General features: G+C 37.9%; 1 long non-coding RNA gene across 2 annotated transcripts in view; it reads right to left on the bottom strand.

Moving 5' to 3' along the window:
- LOC137094600 (uncharacterized) overlaps nt 1-13,259 on the bottom strand; it is a 305,846-nt gene extending 292,587 nt beyond the window's left edge. Inside the window, exons 1-3 of one of the 2 annotated variants that reach the window (XR_010908687.1) lie at nt 13,137-13,259; nt 8,540-8,732; nt 3,440-3,527 (exon numbers count right to left, since the gene is read on the bottom strand). This is a non-coding gene — a long non-coding RNA (uncharacterized lncRNA). The remainder of the gene's footprint in view (nt 1-3,439; nt 3,528-8,539; nt 8,733-13,136) is intronic. The other variant, XR_010908686.1, reaches the window with a different exon arrangement.
- Nucleotides 13,260-15,219: the final 1,960 nt, after the last annotated feature.

Raw genomic sequence — 15,219 nt, 5'->3', positions numbered from 1 at the left:
AAATAAAGAGTGTGTGCGTCACAGGCAGGAGGTTTGTATGTGTGTGTGTGCTCATCTGCAACCTGCTTGCTCTCTCATTTTCAATCTCAGCCCAATTAATTTAGCAGAATTAATCTCTCGCTGTGCACAGCCGTTCCTACCACACACACACACACACACACACACTCACCCCCACACCGACACAAGGCACAGTCAAACATGAAATAGTGTCTCATGCCACCATCCATCTGGCATCTTAACACACACACACACACACACACGCACACATGCCCACACCCCGGTGACATTTGCAGATTGGGAGTGTGTGAGAAATGGGGGAATGATTTCCTCTTCTAATGAAGAACTTGCTGTGTTCTTGCGGGCGGAAAGCAAAGGGTGGAGGAGATGAGGACGTTTTTTTAGCCCCTTATTTCTCTGCGCTTGTGTCTGATCGCAAATATGGATGGATGGACGAACGAACGAATGGATGAACAGACGGATGAACAGACAAACAGATGTTCACTATCTATCCAATGATCAAAAGTCTACAATCTACTGGTCAGGGTCTAAGGCCAGGAAACTACAGGCCTCACACATAAAACCAAATCTCAGTTTTTACAAAGAAACTGTCTACTAAGAACATGAATGCAGGCCTAAATGTACAAGCAGAACAATCAAAAGAAACTATGTTTCCTGTACGGCTATAGGAGGTGAAGTGATTTTGTCCCAAACCATTTCTACAATGGTATACTCCAATGCTGTAAAAACAGGGATGTACAGTATCAATATATGAATTCAGGCCAATATAATAAGCCAATAACTATTATGTTAAAATGGCTGATGTTATAATCTATACTACTTTATTTTAATAGTCTCCTTTAAAAAATGTCAATGTAAATAAATAGTTTGAGGTTATATCTGATATTAAGATTATATACACTATAAAAGATGGATGAACATTGCTATTAAACCCATCATTTTAAGGCGGGTGTACACTGTGCGAATTCGGACACTCGGAAGGTCGTGAGATATTGCAGACGCTACGAGTCATTTTAATTTGATCATCGCATCACATCAGCTGGTACATGGCACGACTGTTTGCACCGCGAGCCGGCCGCGATCCCACGAGTTTTCGTGTAATACAGACACCGGAGCTTTCAATGTTGCTGCTATAGCTTCAGATACAAAAAATAAAGAAAAAAGGTGTGCAAATGATTTGTTGAAAAGCAGAGAACAGTAGTAGCCATTCCTTTTAACCGAAACAACCAGAGGGAAAAAGAAGAGTGCACGTGAGAGAGAGAACGTGTGTGTGTGTGTGTGTGTGTGTGTGTGTGTGTGTACGCAGTATGTGGCAGCCACTGAGCCTATAATAGTCATAGATTGAGCGTATGTGACGTGCTTGTGCATGATTTGGCAATAGGGGACAGCCATATGCTGGTAAAAATCGGGCCGACTCCCCGAACTTTTTAAACATGTTTAAAAATTATCGTAAGGTCGGGAGGTGCTCTTAACGTGCCCGGCTCGTCTCGTATATCCTCTCACACGGTGCGAGCCGCGACCATACGAGCATCCACGATGTCCACGCGATTTCTCCCGAGAAAAAAAAAAATCGTTTGCGAGTTCGTACAACAGCAAAAATCGCACCGTGTACGCCCGCCTTTAATTTAATGCTAACAATGATCTAAATCTTAAAACATTTTAGGGAAGAATTAGATATCCAATATTGAATCAATTTAAGTAAATTTAAAATATAAACAACCGTTCAAAAGTCAGTACGATTTTTTTAAAATTAATACTTATATTCAGCAAGGGTTCATTAATTTGATCAAAAGTAAAAGTAAAAGGCTTTTTACATGGTCGCATGGTATTTTAAACTTATACTCAAAGAATCATGAAAAAAAATTTATTTCTACAAAAATATTAAGCCGCACAACTGTTTTCATCATTAATAATAATCCTAGATGTTTCTTGAGCATCAAATCATATCAGAATGATTTCTGAAGGATCGTGTGACACTGAAGACTGGAGGAACGATGCTGAAAATACAGCTTTGATCCCAGGAATAAATTGAGTTATCAAATTTTTGTTTATTATCAAATAAATGCAGCCTTGCTGAGCTATAAATGCTTATTTCAAAAACATAGAAAAGACAAACCCCAAACTTTTGAATAGAAGTTATTTTATAAAATTAAAGTTTTAGTATAAAAAAGCCAATAACCATTATGGTACTGACATATTACACATCCGTATAAAAACTGAGAATTAACTAATCAAGTTATGTTCAAATCAGACTAATCTCCTGCCACATGGAACATGTGGTTCTGGCTCGACGCAGCATTCTGCTGTTACAATCCCTCCGCCAAATTAAATGCACGTCTGAGGGGGGCTGCATGGCACCCAGCTGTCCTGCCCAATGTAGTCACTATGCCAGGGACAGTCTTGCCTGATCACCATGCCAGCAGTTACCCTGGCAACCTCAGCCCAATACCCGCAGTGCAAAGGCTCCTTCTCAGAGAATGAATAAAAGGAAAATAGTGTGTGCGTGTGCGTGTGTGTGTGTGTGTGTGTGTGTGTGTGTGTGTGTGTGTGGGGTGGGGGTTAATTTTATAATGCTGAATGTTACCTTTAATGTAAAATTTATGAATTATGCCACTTGTATAATATGAAATAATAATGTTAATGAAAAATGTATTTAAATGCCTTCCAAATTAGCACAATAGCTCAGGTCATCTGAAGCACGATCCCCAAACCACTAGGCCACAGGTCTGGCACATTTTAAATTTGTACATATACCTTAAATTTAGAATAATTCTGATCATCGGTGACAGATAATCCAAAAACATCAAATAATCAATAAAAAGAAAAAACAATGATCCGTACTAAGGGACAAGAGAACTTCTCACTGCCAAATCGGATGCTGCTTAACTATATACAATCTGCTTTAAAAAGTACAGAAGACTACTGTTATGACAATCCTGTATATAAATATACGGCTCAATAAATATAATAACTTAAAGTGTCACAATATTCCAAACATTTATATGTGATGGTCCTGTCTATGAATGTAAGAGCACTAGAATTTTTTTCTAGAGCATGAAGAATATAACATTTAAAATGTTTTCACAAAAGCTTGTTTTGCTGTGGATAACATTAAAAATAAAGGCAGTATTGTATTTAAACTAACATAATACATTTTTACAATATATTGCCACTATAGTGCTTTTTAATTTAAGGTTACAATGATCACATATGTTCTTGACAATTACACATCCTGGGTTTTTTATGAATATTACAACGACATTTGTGTACTTCTATTTTTAACTCTACCTAACCTGACTCAACCCAATTATGTTATAAACATACTTCAACTGTCACAGGTAATGACCGCCATATCAATGATATCTGCGGTAAAATGCCAAAGCTTTAAGCTAAACAGAAACCAAAACAGTGGCTCAATTACCTGAATAAATGAGCAGAAGCCAAAGAGTGTCACAATTATCCCTGCTCTGCTCTCCTTTTACTTCAGCACTTGGCCAACCTTGTCATCTCTGGTTGGGTAAATCAAAGCAGAATGACTTTATTAAGCATAATAAATAAAAGCAAGCATTGACAACAGTTGTCACAACACACAAGAATTATATTATAAGAAAGGAAAGCTGATTTTCAAATCACAACTCCCTATCCAGTTCACAGCAGTTACATTTTAGCCATTTCAGCACGCCAAACTAAAACTGAATGCAAAGTAGAGGCAAGAGCACTCATTTCATCAACGGTCCACCAGACACTGCTGACATCTAGAGTCCAAACACTGCAATTAACATGCTGCCTTCATTTCTAAATTAACAATCACTGGGGGGGCAAAATTCTCCTGAGCTTTCATAGTCATTGAGCTGTTAAAATAAAGCGCTGTGATTTTAATGCTGGGCGAATCTGGGATTTTACTGAGATTCATTCGATTTAATTTGTAATTTGATTCTTTGAAGCAACTTAATTGGATTGTTTTTTTAACTCAGTGCTCACACCGATCACGATGCAAAGCGTGAATCAGATCGGATTAGCATTTGGGGTCGGCTCCCATTTAGAACAAAGTGTTCCCGTTACACCGTCCAAAAATATCCCTGCGGCAGTCCAGTGGCCTAGAAATCATGGACCGGGCATTACAGCCTCAGGACAACTTCCTTTTGCTTTCAAACTCTTCACGTTTGAAGTCACGGCACACCCCGTTCACAAACACGTCTCGGGGGTGAATAAAAGCCAGATCACAGAGTTTCAGTTAATGAATAGAAGGAATACGAGGTTCAGCGGGTTTGCGGATGAAAATAGTTAACCTGTGTGCCGTCAGGCTTTCAAGAAGGGTCCAGAGGGTTGATCCCACCAGAGATCACAGCGCTGCCTGGTATGCGCCATTCATCTTATTGTTTGGGCAACGAGAAAAAAAAAAAAAAAAGCCAGCAAGGACGTGTTTATACGTGAAAAACGATTCTAGATTATGAGCTTCCGTCCTGCAATTTTCCAAACGCCATGTTTTAATGGGTATAATGGTATGGAGGGGATGTTAGGTTCTTCAGGGATGAACGCTTTCACCACGCGTCGGACCATAAATGCCTCTGTGCTGTAAGGACGGACCCGTTTAGCGTCAAATATGATGCCCAAAGCATCATGATTCATTCCAAATCAGCATCGCGACCCACACTTTCCCTTAAAACACCTCCAGGCCTCTGTTTAGAAACATAAGGGATGATGGAAGATAGATGCGCAGGTGCATGCAGAGATGAGATAAGCTAGGAAAGACAGGCGGGAAACTAGCATGAAAGAGAGGAATTAAAGGAAAGCATTAGAGGAGGAACAAGAAAGAGCATTCCATCAGTAGGCACGGAAGGGCATTACACAGCGCTTCATTTTTCCTCACGACCTCGCAACGACCCCGCCACTGATGGGGTGAAGAGCAGGTGGAAAGAGAGAGAGAGAGAGATAGAGAGAAAGAGAGAGAGGTATGAGGAATAGGGCTTTTAGGAAAAGCCGGCAGCATGCTGGTTAAAAATATCTCTGACGATGCCACATGGAGCGTCTGTGATGTCAGATGTTTACCAGCGGGCTCGCCAACATGCTCATTAATACGCCGAAAATACAAAAAGGATAATGAGATGGGAGGAGAATGCATCCTTTTCCTGTTCACATTCTCTTATATAAGAATTGTGCTTTTTCTGCCATTTTTGGTTCACATTTATTCATGCATCCTGCTTTTACTAGTGCTAGCAGCCTTAGAGTGCTGCATCGCATGCCCTCAGGGACCGAGTGTGATTGAGAATGGGGGGTCTGCCATTGCCCTGCAGTTGAACCCACTTCGTTCCTCCTCCCGAAAACACACGCTATGAAGCCTCATCAGCAATGGCAGCACCTTGCTGCAGCTCTCTCGATTTTGACCTCTCCTGCTGCGCCCCATGCGCAGACACGCCACAGTCGACACCCCGAGAGATCGTTCCACTGCTTATTCGATCTGCACCTTTGTCGTTCACTGCTTCATAAGGGAACAAACACTCCCCTGATGTGGCACCGCATGGGGCTGCACCATTAAACAAAATTGTGATATGGCTACTAACGTTTGAGATATAATTGAATAAATATATGCGCTGTGCGTTTCAGAGTGAAACGTGGCACTGCAGCTCAATATTTGCCGTGTTTGCGGCGGCTCGGTTCGCAGTAAGGCCGTGCCAAAGCGTTTTTAGCCAGCCGAACAAGCCTACCAAAGGGCGCTTGAGAGTTTTTTCAGTTGAGATGTCTTACTTGCTATCATACAGATTATCCGTGGAATTGTTACTAGCATCTAATTTCACAGATAGTTTGTTTCTATATCAAAATGTTGATAAAATGTAAATTATTTGCTCTGGCTCTTGTTTAAAATTATTTTGTTCCGTTACTATGCTTGTTGTCATCTGTTGACATTGTACTAGCAGGATGTGGCAGTTGGTCGGTGTGGCATTTGTCCCGCCCCTCTTCCTCCACTGTGATTGGACGGCTGGTTAAAAACTGACAGCGATGAGCACTGCGTAATATTCTTCAACTCTCGGCAACAAGTAAAAAACGCTTCAGCGTGAATTTGATGCTCAGCGCTTCCGTTAACTATTGAAAAAAATATGCTATCCTCAGGGAAAAAAATGCTTTGTTGGAATGCAAAATCCATTTCTGCATCTGCTCTGGGTTTGGGTCAAATTAGAATGCATTTGGGAACAACAAATACGGAAAGCATCTTTGCGTACTTCTAATGAAAAGCGCTTATCAACAAAAGAATATTAAGGGGCTCCCTGTGGTTTTCCGTTAAAATAAAATTGATGGTTTAATGTTTGAAGTAACTGTAATTTTACAGTTGTTTTTGCCAAATTGTGCAACCCTACAAACTAGCACAGCAAACCTAGACTGCTTTCGAAATAAAAATTGCAATCACAGTTTTTATAAACTGCAATTCGATTTTTTTCTCCAAAATGTGCAGCCCTAGCACCGCATCCCTCGTGTCAGTAGTAGGCCGCCCATCACAGTGTTGTGGATGACAAAATTAGCTCAGTCCTGTCAACCCTGCACACTTAACTGATAGAAGACCATATCAAAAGTACTTCATCCTTCGACGTCGCTCCCCAGGGGAGCGAGTTAGGGATGCTTCTGTGAAGTCGTAACGGCGGTTTAAAGTGGACGCGAGTGGCTGTGGCCTAATGATGCCTGTTTACGCCACTGTCCTCCATCTGTAATGATTAGAGGCATGATAGATGAACCCTGGGGCACTGCCACCGAGCCAATCAGACCCCATGGATGCAACCAACACCTTACGGTGGCTCGGATGGGACACGAGGACTCTGACCGTCAGATGACCCTTGAATCTGACCGCCGGTCGACCCCTGTTACATGCAGGTCAGACGCAGGCCAAATACATGCAACCTACTAATTTGAATGATCAGACTAACAGATCGCAGCTTGTATGTCTTTTTAGGGACATTGTAGCGCTTTTGGGGGAAAGAAGCACCCCTATGCCACTGACCGGCAGACGACCCGCATCGCGTTCCGGGTGAATTCGAGGTCACATGAATATTAATCGAAGTGTGTGAAAATTCTGAAGTATGCGGTGGGACCTACGGGGGGAAAACGACATACTGCTACTGTGATGTAATCATTTGGTATTCACAGCATCAAATCCAAAACCAAACAAAACTTTCATTTGAAATGTCTAGCTTGCATTCAAACACACCAACAAAACTAGGGATGCACAATATTAAAATCCACAGGCCAATGATTTATAATGCTGGCACTACCAATAAAAAAAAATATATTAAACCAATGAATATTATATAAAAATTCTACTGTTTTAAATTGTTTAAAACGCCACATATTTAACTTAAGATATGAAAACAAAACTTATCGTTGAACAATTAAATCATACGTTTATTATTTTTATTTCACTAAAGCATTTTGTAAATGTTTTACAATTTGGCATTTTTAGGCCATCTAAATGGCAAAATAGTTGCATTTAAAATATTAATGCATTCAATATTAAACATTAAAGACAGTATTTATTCAATATTGACCAACACTGATAAAATAAAAAAACTTCAAATATCACCTGAGAACCGATATTGTACTAATAAATGAAAATGTTTCTCAATTATAATACAATTAAATTGCTTTATTGGATTGATTTAATTTTTTTTACCATTTAAAATTGTCATTCTTATCTAAATGGAAAAAGAGGTGCATTCAAAATTAGGCCAATATTTTGATATTTACTAAATATTAACCAATACTGATAAATGTATAATAAATTCAGATATTATATATGAATGGAACTATACACAAGGTTAATAAAAACTAGAATTCCAAGGTTAACGCTGAATTTCAAAGTTATTCTTTTCTGATCAACCAAACGGTAAATCTTTTTCGACTGTCATATTTGTAACATGAGCCGCGTGAAAGTTTAAGCGCATATTCTTAAGGAATCGTACCATTGTTGAGCCATGGAGTTGGAGGTGAAACATTCACACAAGCGCTTCTGTGCATCAGATGGAGGTCAACAGTAATCATTTGGGTCAAGCCATTACACCTTATGAATGTTACCAAACGTTTGGGTTTTGCAGCATGATGCTGACTACGGATTGACCTATGATGACAGACTGATGCTATAGTGTTTGAAACCTTGCTGAATCATCTGGAGGTTTTTTTGAACACACACTCCGATGACTGCCGAATGACCCCAGGTTCCAGTTCACGGCGGGGGCAGATATGTATTAGAATAGTGGAAACTAGGCAACGTCGCCGATTTGCTACTACTACTTTAGGGAAATGCCTTGTAATTGACCGGTTGACGACCTCGGAGTTGATGTGGAACGAGAGGTTAATTTTAGGTTAGCTACTGGCTAGCAATCTGAATACTTTCTATAGAAACAACCTCTTTATTTAACATGGAAAGCTTTTTTAGGCTTTCCAACTGTATCAAGTCAAAGAATCTCAAATCCAATCAAATTAGTTCAGAAATATGAGACAACTAGTATAATCTCACACACTGAAACACAAGACCTACCCTTTGATGAGGCCGACCGACAGAACCGTCTTCGTGGCTTCAGGGTCTTGAACACACCACTGATGTTGACCAAAGTGTGACCTGATGTTGACCGAGAGATGAACCGAGGCCACAGACTGACCCCTCTGCCGCCGTGGCCGCCAGCTGACCTCTGGAAAGGTCACAGAGATCACAGCCTGTGGTCAGATGAACGCTGGACACAAAGAGTCAGTGAGAAGAATGAGAAAAGAAACATAGGGAGTGAAGAAGACAGTGAAAGAGAAAAGGAAGACATGGGGTCAGAGGTCACCATCTAAGCTCTTCCTTTCTCCATTTCATCATCCTCGGTCCCTCCTTTCTCTATTCTGCGCCCTCATTTTGAGTGACCTCTGACTTTGACGTGTGCGTTTCGGGCAAAGCTTGGCCTGACCTGACCATGAACGCGTCCCAAACACTGCAAAAAGCGCTTTTCTTAAGCAGTGGTTTTGCATTCACTGTAAATTCACTATGAGTTTAACATAATGTTTGGAAACCGACTGCCTTTTTATTTTTTTTTATTTTTTTTTGCAAGCAAACTTTAAGGGAAATTTGAAATTAAGTAAGTAATAAGCTAAGAGAAATTTAAGTAAGAGTAAATTAAGTAATAAATATCAAGCTAGTTTAATGTGAATTTCAGTTAAGGTTTGATTATAATATTAAATAGCAAGACATTGGTTTCATTTAATTAAAATTGTCATATTTTACTGTTATTCTCAAACTTCCAATTTAAGCTATGGGGACTTTGAAAAAAAGTGCAGTTGTTTCCTAACGTTTCTTTAAGAAAACAAGCTCAGTTTTAGTACAACTAGTACAGAAGGTAGTCACAAGTTTGACATTGCCAACTGTATGTTTTGCAATAAACATAGACAAGTATTTAATAACATCACATTAAACTATATTTCTAAAACATCTGCATGTATTCTTGTAAGACGTGTACATTTACAGACCTCCTGACCAAACAGAAATCTCCTGTTATACAATTACAACTCATCACAACAACATGTATTTTGCATTACAAATATTCCTAAAAACAAGAAAAATTACTTATTTTTATTGCCATAGCATATATGGCTATTTTCATGGCAAAATCAATATATTAAAAAGTATATAAACAAAGTTAACTAACTATGGTTTTAGACCGTAAAAAAAAAAAAAACAGACAATGGGTGAGAAAATTTGCAATAAATACTGCAAATAAACAGTATTTTTGTATTTTAAAAATGTATTCTATTATTATAAATACATTATAAATAAATATGAAATGAGGCATTTACATGTGACCATTTATTTTATACCATTTCTGGTTAAAGTTGAAAACAATTAAGTCAAAAAAAATTGTTATATGTGAAAATAAATCTTAAATATTTAGAAAATTGGCTTCCATTAAAATTATACTATGATTATTTAGGTATAAAATGTCTTAATCAGTATGCGTGTATTTTAGCTATTTTTGTGCAAATTTCTAAATATTCAAAAAAAAGACAATCAACCAATGACACTAAATAAAATAAAAAGATCTGCTTAAAACAGCATCAAAGAAATAAAAGATTAATATACATGATAGATAGACAGACAGGCAGACATAATATATATAGATAGATAATATATTTATATATTCATATTTCTAAATTTACCTTTAAGTAAATGTATTGTTTTTTAAAGATAATAAGATGTTTTCTACTAAAATCCAGGGGACAAATTGTATAATTGTATAACCTTAAACTAGATCAGCAAGAACTTGCTGTATAAACGCAAAAGACATGAAGGGCATTTTGACCTCTATCTGTCACAAGTCTCTTTCCCTGTCTAGCTTATATAGTCCTCTGAACTCAACCAGCAAATCATGACCAGAAGATCTGAAGGAATACAGAGACCTAATCTCAGTATGTCCGTACGGTTCAAGTCAGATAGAAAACAGCACTGCGAGCAAGCCGATGGAGTCTGCAGCATGCATTTAAAATAAACATGCTGTTCAAAACCTACATCAGATTATGGATGAAAAATATGAGAGATACAGAAGCAGGAATTCAGGACAGAAGATGGGCCCAGGAAGTAGAACGCTGACCCCTGACCTCAAAAGCACAGCAAGAGAGCGATAGATAAAGAAGTCGTGTTTGATGTGTATGCGCAGTACAGTGCCAGCGTTGGCTTTCTGCAAAAGAAAGAATGTTAAAGACTTCAGCACACATGGGCTATGGATATATTACACCTCACCTCACAGTAGGAGAAAAGGAGGAAGAACGAGATGGACAGAGAGAGGGGTGAGGGGGCAGAAATAAAGCAAGCGAAAAGAAGATATTGTCAAGAAGATGAGATGGAGATGAGAAAAGAGTGGAACGGCATTATGAAGAGGATGGTTTAAATTGAGATGAAAGGCCCGGTGGAACAGAAGAACGCCGCTTCCCTCTGTGCCGTACTTATCACGGCCATTCCACACGCAGGTCTCTCAGGTCACGTATCTGCTACAGTGTCTGGGAACGGCCAGGTCCAGCCTATTAAACTAAGGCTATCTTCATAGGAGCTGACATTTAGGAATCCCAGTCAGGGCGCCCTCTGCTGTGCACACAGGCAACGCCACATATTTCCTTTAAACACCTATACAATACAACATGTCCAACTATACTACTAGTATACATGACAATAACAAAATAAAAACAATATGACAGCATTAATGGGTATGGTATGATTGGAATTTAATTCTATTTTTATAAGAGTAAGAATGTTTAAATAGCATACTTGTACTAATCCGCACAATTGTATCTTTATAACTATAAGGTGAGACAATAATACTTGACTATAGGGATTATGCAAATATCCATCACCTTTATAATGTAATATCAAGATTTTTATTTCTAACCTAAAGGGTCAATGAAAAATAAGGATTTCTGAGGGGATAAAGGGAAATCTAGTTCAAAACACATGCATCAAATTATTAAAAATGTAATCTGTGTATGTTGGTTCTGCACATATTTGGAAAAAATGTACTAATTTCTGGAAATTTTTCACTAAGTAACCACTAAGTATTGAAATGCTTTCCTTGCACCTTGGAAAAGCATTTTGTAACTATTTGCATTAAAAACCATAGAAATTTTATTTTTTGAAAAAGTTATACATTTGTTAAATATGGATGAAAGCTTTAGTCATGAATATAAAAATTCATGAATATCAATTTTGAAAATACATCAAACATTTCTTTACATAAAAAGGTCAAGATGTATTTTTTTTGTTAATTTAATGATTTTTGACACATACATACATGCATATACATATACAAATTTGTGTTTGTAGTAACATTAAGATATTACATACTATATTTGACAATATTAAGAATATTTGAATGCTTTTTCTTTTTAAAAATCTCCAGATAGTTACATCACCAAGACATGTTTGTCTTCAAGCTAAAAAACAACAATCAAATTCATAACAAAATTACATTTAATTCAGAAACTAAAAATATGTTTACCCTATTAATCATAGATGTGCATTCAAGTCATAATTATGCATAAATTGTATTTCAAAAGTATTTTAGAACAACAATTACTTGAGTATTGCATCTTTTTAAAATTTTACAATTTCACGTTAATTTCTTATGTAGGCTATGTATGCATGCATGTAGGCTATGTACCGGTATGTATGAAAGATACATTTTACATCTGTTTTAATCATCCATTTCTTATAGGGAAAAATAGATCATGGAGAGTGACAATTCTTTAGAAAAATTGTATACAATATTTCAAATGTTATAAGTTTGTAAAAATCATCAGAATATGTAGTAGTCTAATTAACTTTATACATTTTTTAGAAATGTGCAAAATATAACATGCTAACTTACAGCATATCCCGCCACAGAAGATATTGCTTAAATGCCGCGTTAAATCGTGCACAGTGCACTTTCATAATTATCTTTTATACCTCGTTTACTCCTCTTCAACAAAAAACATATTTAATACCATCGTAACAACGTTGTTATTTTAAAAATTCGCCGACAACACTTAACGCTAAATTTCTCCAGTAGTCCAAGGGTTTAGTACTATATTACTCCCAAGCGCCACCTGGCAGTAAGAGGCGGTACTGCGCCGCTCTGCCTCAGCAGTAAATAAAAACAGGCCGCAACGGACAGGCGGGATTCCCATTTCACAATATGAACGGCTGTATGGACGCATCTGACAAGCAGATGCTCTAGGCGGGATTACATTTCTCTGCCTCGATGATAGTGTATCGATTTTTATTCCCCCAACAGGCAGTGTAGATAACTCAACGTTAGCCGACCTAGGCTTCATCTACATCAGAAAATATATCAGTCAGAGTTTCGACTAAGTTACCTGGAAAACCGAAGCATCATGTACAAATGACATAAACCCCTCTTTATCCCAGTCCACTATATACTACTATTTGAAATAAATTAAACTCAATAAAGTGAGGTGTTGCTAAATTGATGCCACGCGCCGCGCCTGATTTCGTGTGAAATTTGAAGCGAAGTGTATGACTTCCACCAAAATCATTGCTTGATGTTCTTACTTCGCATTATTTTAACTTTATGTTAGTTGTCAAATCATTTTTTGAGTTTTTTTGGCGTTACCTGTTGGTTCTTGGCAGCAAGCAGAGGCAGTTGGGTGTACTCTTTCACGCCTGTGTTCAGTAATGGGCTGTTACGTTTCACACCGACAGATGGCAAAATAACACAACTTTTCACCAGTTTGCTGCTATTACTCCCGACACAAGGGGGCAGCACGTCCTTTATCAGCTCACATCAAGTTTTTTTTTTCCTCACATCAAGCGCAAGGGCAAATAAATAAAGTTTTATATATATATATTTATTTATTTATTTATTTATTTATTTTCACAATCGTGTTGTGATTTGTTATCAGAGACTGTCCAAGTTATGGATCTCAGAAATGTAGCCTATACATAAAAAATAATAATAATTTCATTTAGAAACCATGAGCTCATTAAAGTAAAGAATACATGTTGTTAACAAATTATTATCAAAGTGTTTTTTTGTTTGTTTGTTTTTTGTTTTTTGCATTATTCAGAGAGTGTCATCTGAAGTCCTCCAGTCAACTCTTCACAGGTGTTGTTAACCAGTGCTGGTCATCTGAAGTCTCCGTAAGCTCTTAAATGGCATCTTACTAGTTATATTAGATAGAGGGATAGGTAAGCTATGCCTTTTTATTTGAGTTGTGTGCTAACTCATTTTGTTAGCCTAGGTAGGGCCTGCAACAATTTCGTCTGACCATGACATCTGCACCATATCACATATTTTTGCTCAGTTTTAGACCTAAATTGGTTTTGTGTCCAATTTTAAAGCCTTGCCAAAAAGGTTCTATGATTACATAGCCTAATTGGCTACTTTCCATGATGCAACCTCTAAAAGGTTCAATATGGAGCACCATTGAACCCTTCTAAATAGAACCTTTGGACTTGGAAATTGGCTAGACGCTAATCTTGAGCACTGGGAAGGTTTACTGTCCCAGGGCGGCAGTGGCTCAGTGGTTCATGTAGATTGTCTAACCGAAAGGTTGGTGGTTCGATCCCCGGTTCCACCTGACCAAGTGTCGAGGTGTCCATGAGCAAGACACCTAACCCCAGCTGCTCCCGGCGAGCTGGATGGCGCCTTGCATGGCTGACATCGCCGTCGGTGTATGAATGGGTGAATGTGAGGCAAAAAATGTAAAGCGCTTTGGATGGCCATATAGGGTCTGTTAAACGCGCTATATAAATGCAATCCATTTACCACTTACTGTTGCTTATAGACTGTAGTAGGTCTTTTATGCTGTTTTTGGTGGATAAGGTCACAAATATAAGGGCTTCAATTTCGCCTCATTAATTTGGTTCAATGTAAGGTTAATTTAGCTTGTGAAAAATAGAAAGGTATTGTTGGATTCCTTTTCACCTGTTTCTGAGCAAGATATTTATGATATTGAGAAACCGATAAACCTCCGAGTTGTCTTAATGATGTGGTTCCTGTTAGACTGAAAGTTGATGGAACTAGGTCCTATTTTACTGTCTAGTGAACAGTTCTCTTGTTTCTGGATGTGTTCATGAGGAGCTAAAGATAGCAACAGTAAAACCGCTCCTGAAGAAGCTTTCTTGAGATCCTGCAGTTGTAAATAATTATAGACCTGGTTTTACCTGCTGTTCCCTCTTGCTTTCCTCCTCTTGTCATTTCTCCCCCTATAGAGTCCTTACAGATCAATAAGCGTGATGGATTCAATTAAATTGTAGGTTGTGTGTCCATGGTTACGAGTGTCAACTGCAGTGATGCAAAAAGCTGGACTTTAGAAGGGCAGTGCATTGGGCATTTCAGTGGATTTACAGGGCTCCTATACGCATAGGATTTGAGTGATAGGCAGATAGATAGATAGATAGATAGATAGATAGATAGATAGATAGATAGATAGATAGATAGATAGATAGATAGATAGATAGATAGATAGATAGATAGATAGATAGATAGATAGATAGATAGATAGATAGATAGATAGATAGATAGATAGATAGATAGATAGATAGATAGATAGATAGATAGATAGATAGATAGATAGATAGATAGATAGAACAGTAAGTCTGGATTATGGCTCAAGTTAACTTTGGTATATAGCTTGCAATCAGTTCAAACTGTTATGATGGCATATAGATATCACACTTGACACATCACACTT

Source organism: Pseudorasbora parva, chromosome 2 (assembly GCF_024679245.1).
Source record: "Pseudorasbora parva isolate DD20220531a chromosome 2, ASM2467924v1, whole genome shotgun sequence".
Taxonomy (NCBI): Eukaryota; Metazoa; Chordata; class Actinopteri; order Cypriniformes; family Gobionidae; genus Pseudorasbora; species Pseudorasbora parva.
This window is presented reverse-complemented; position numbering and strand designations above follow the sequence as displayed.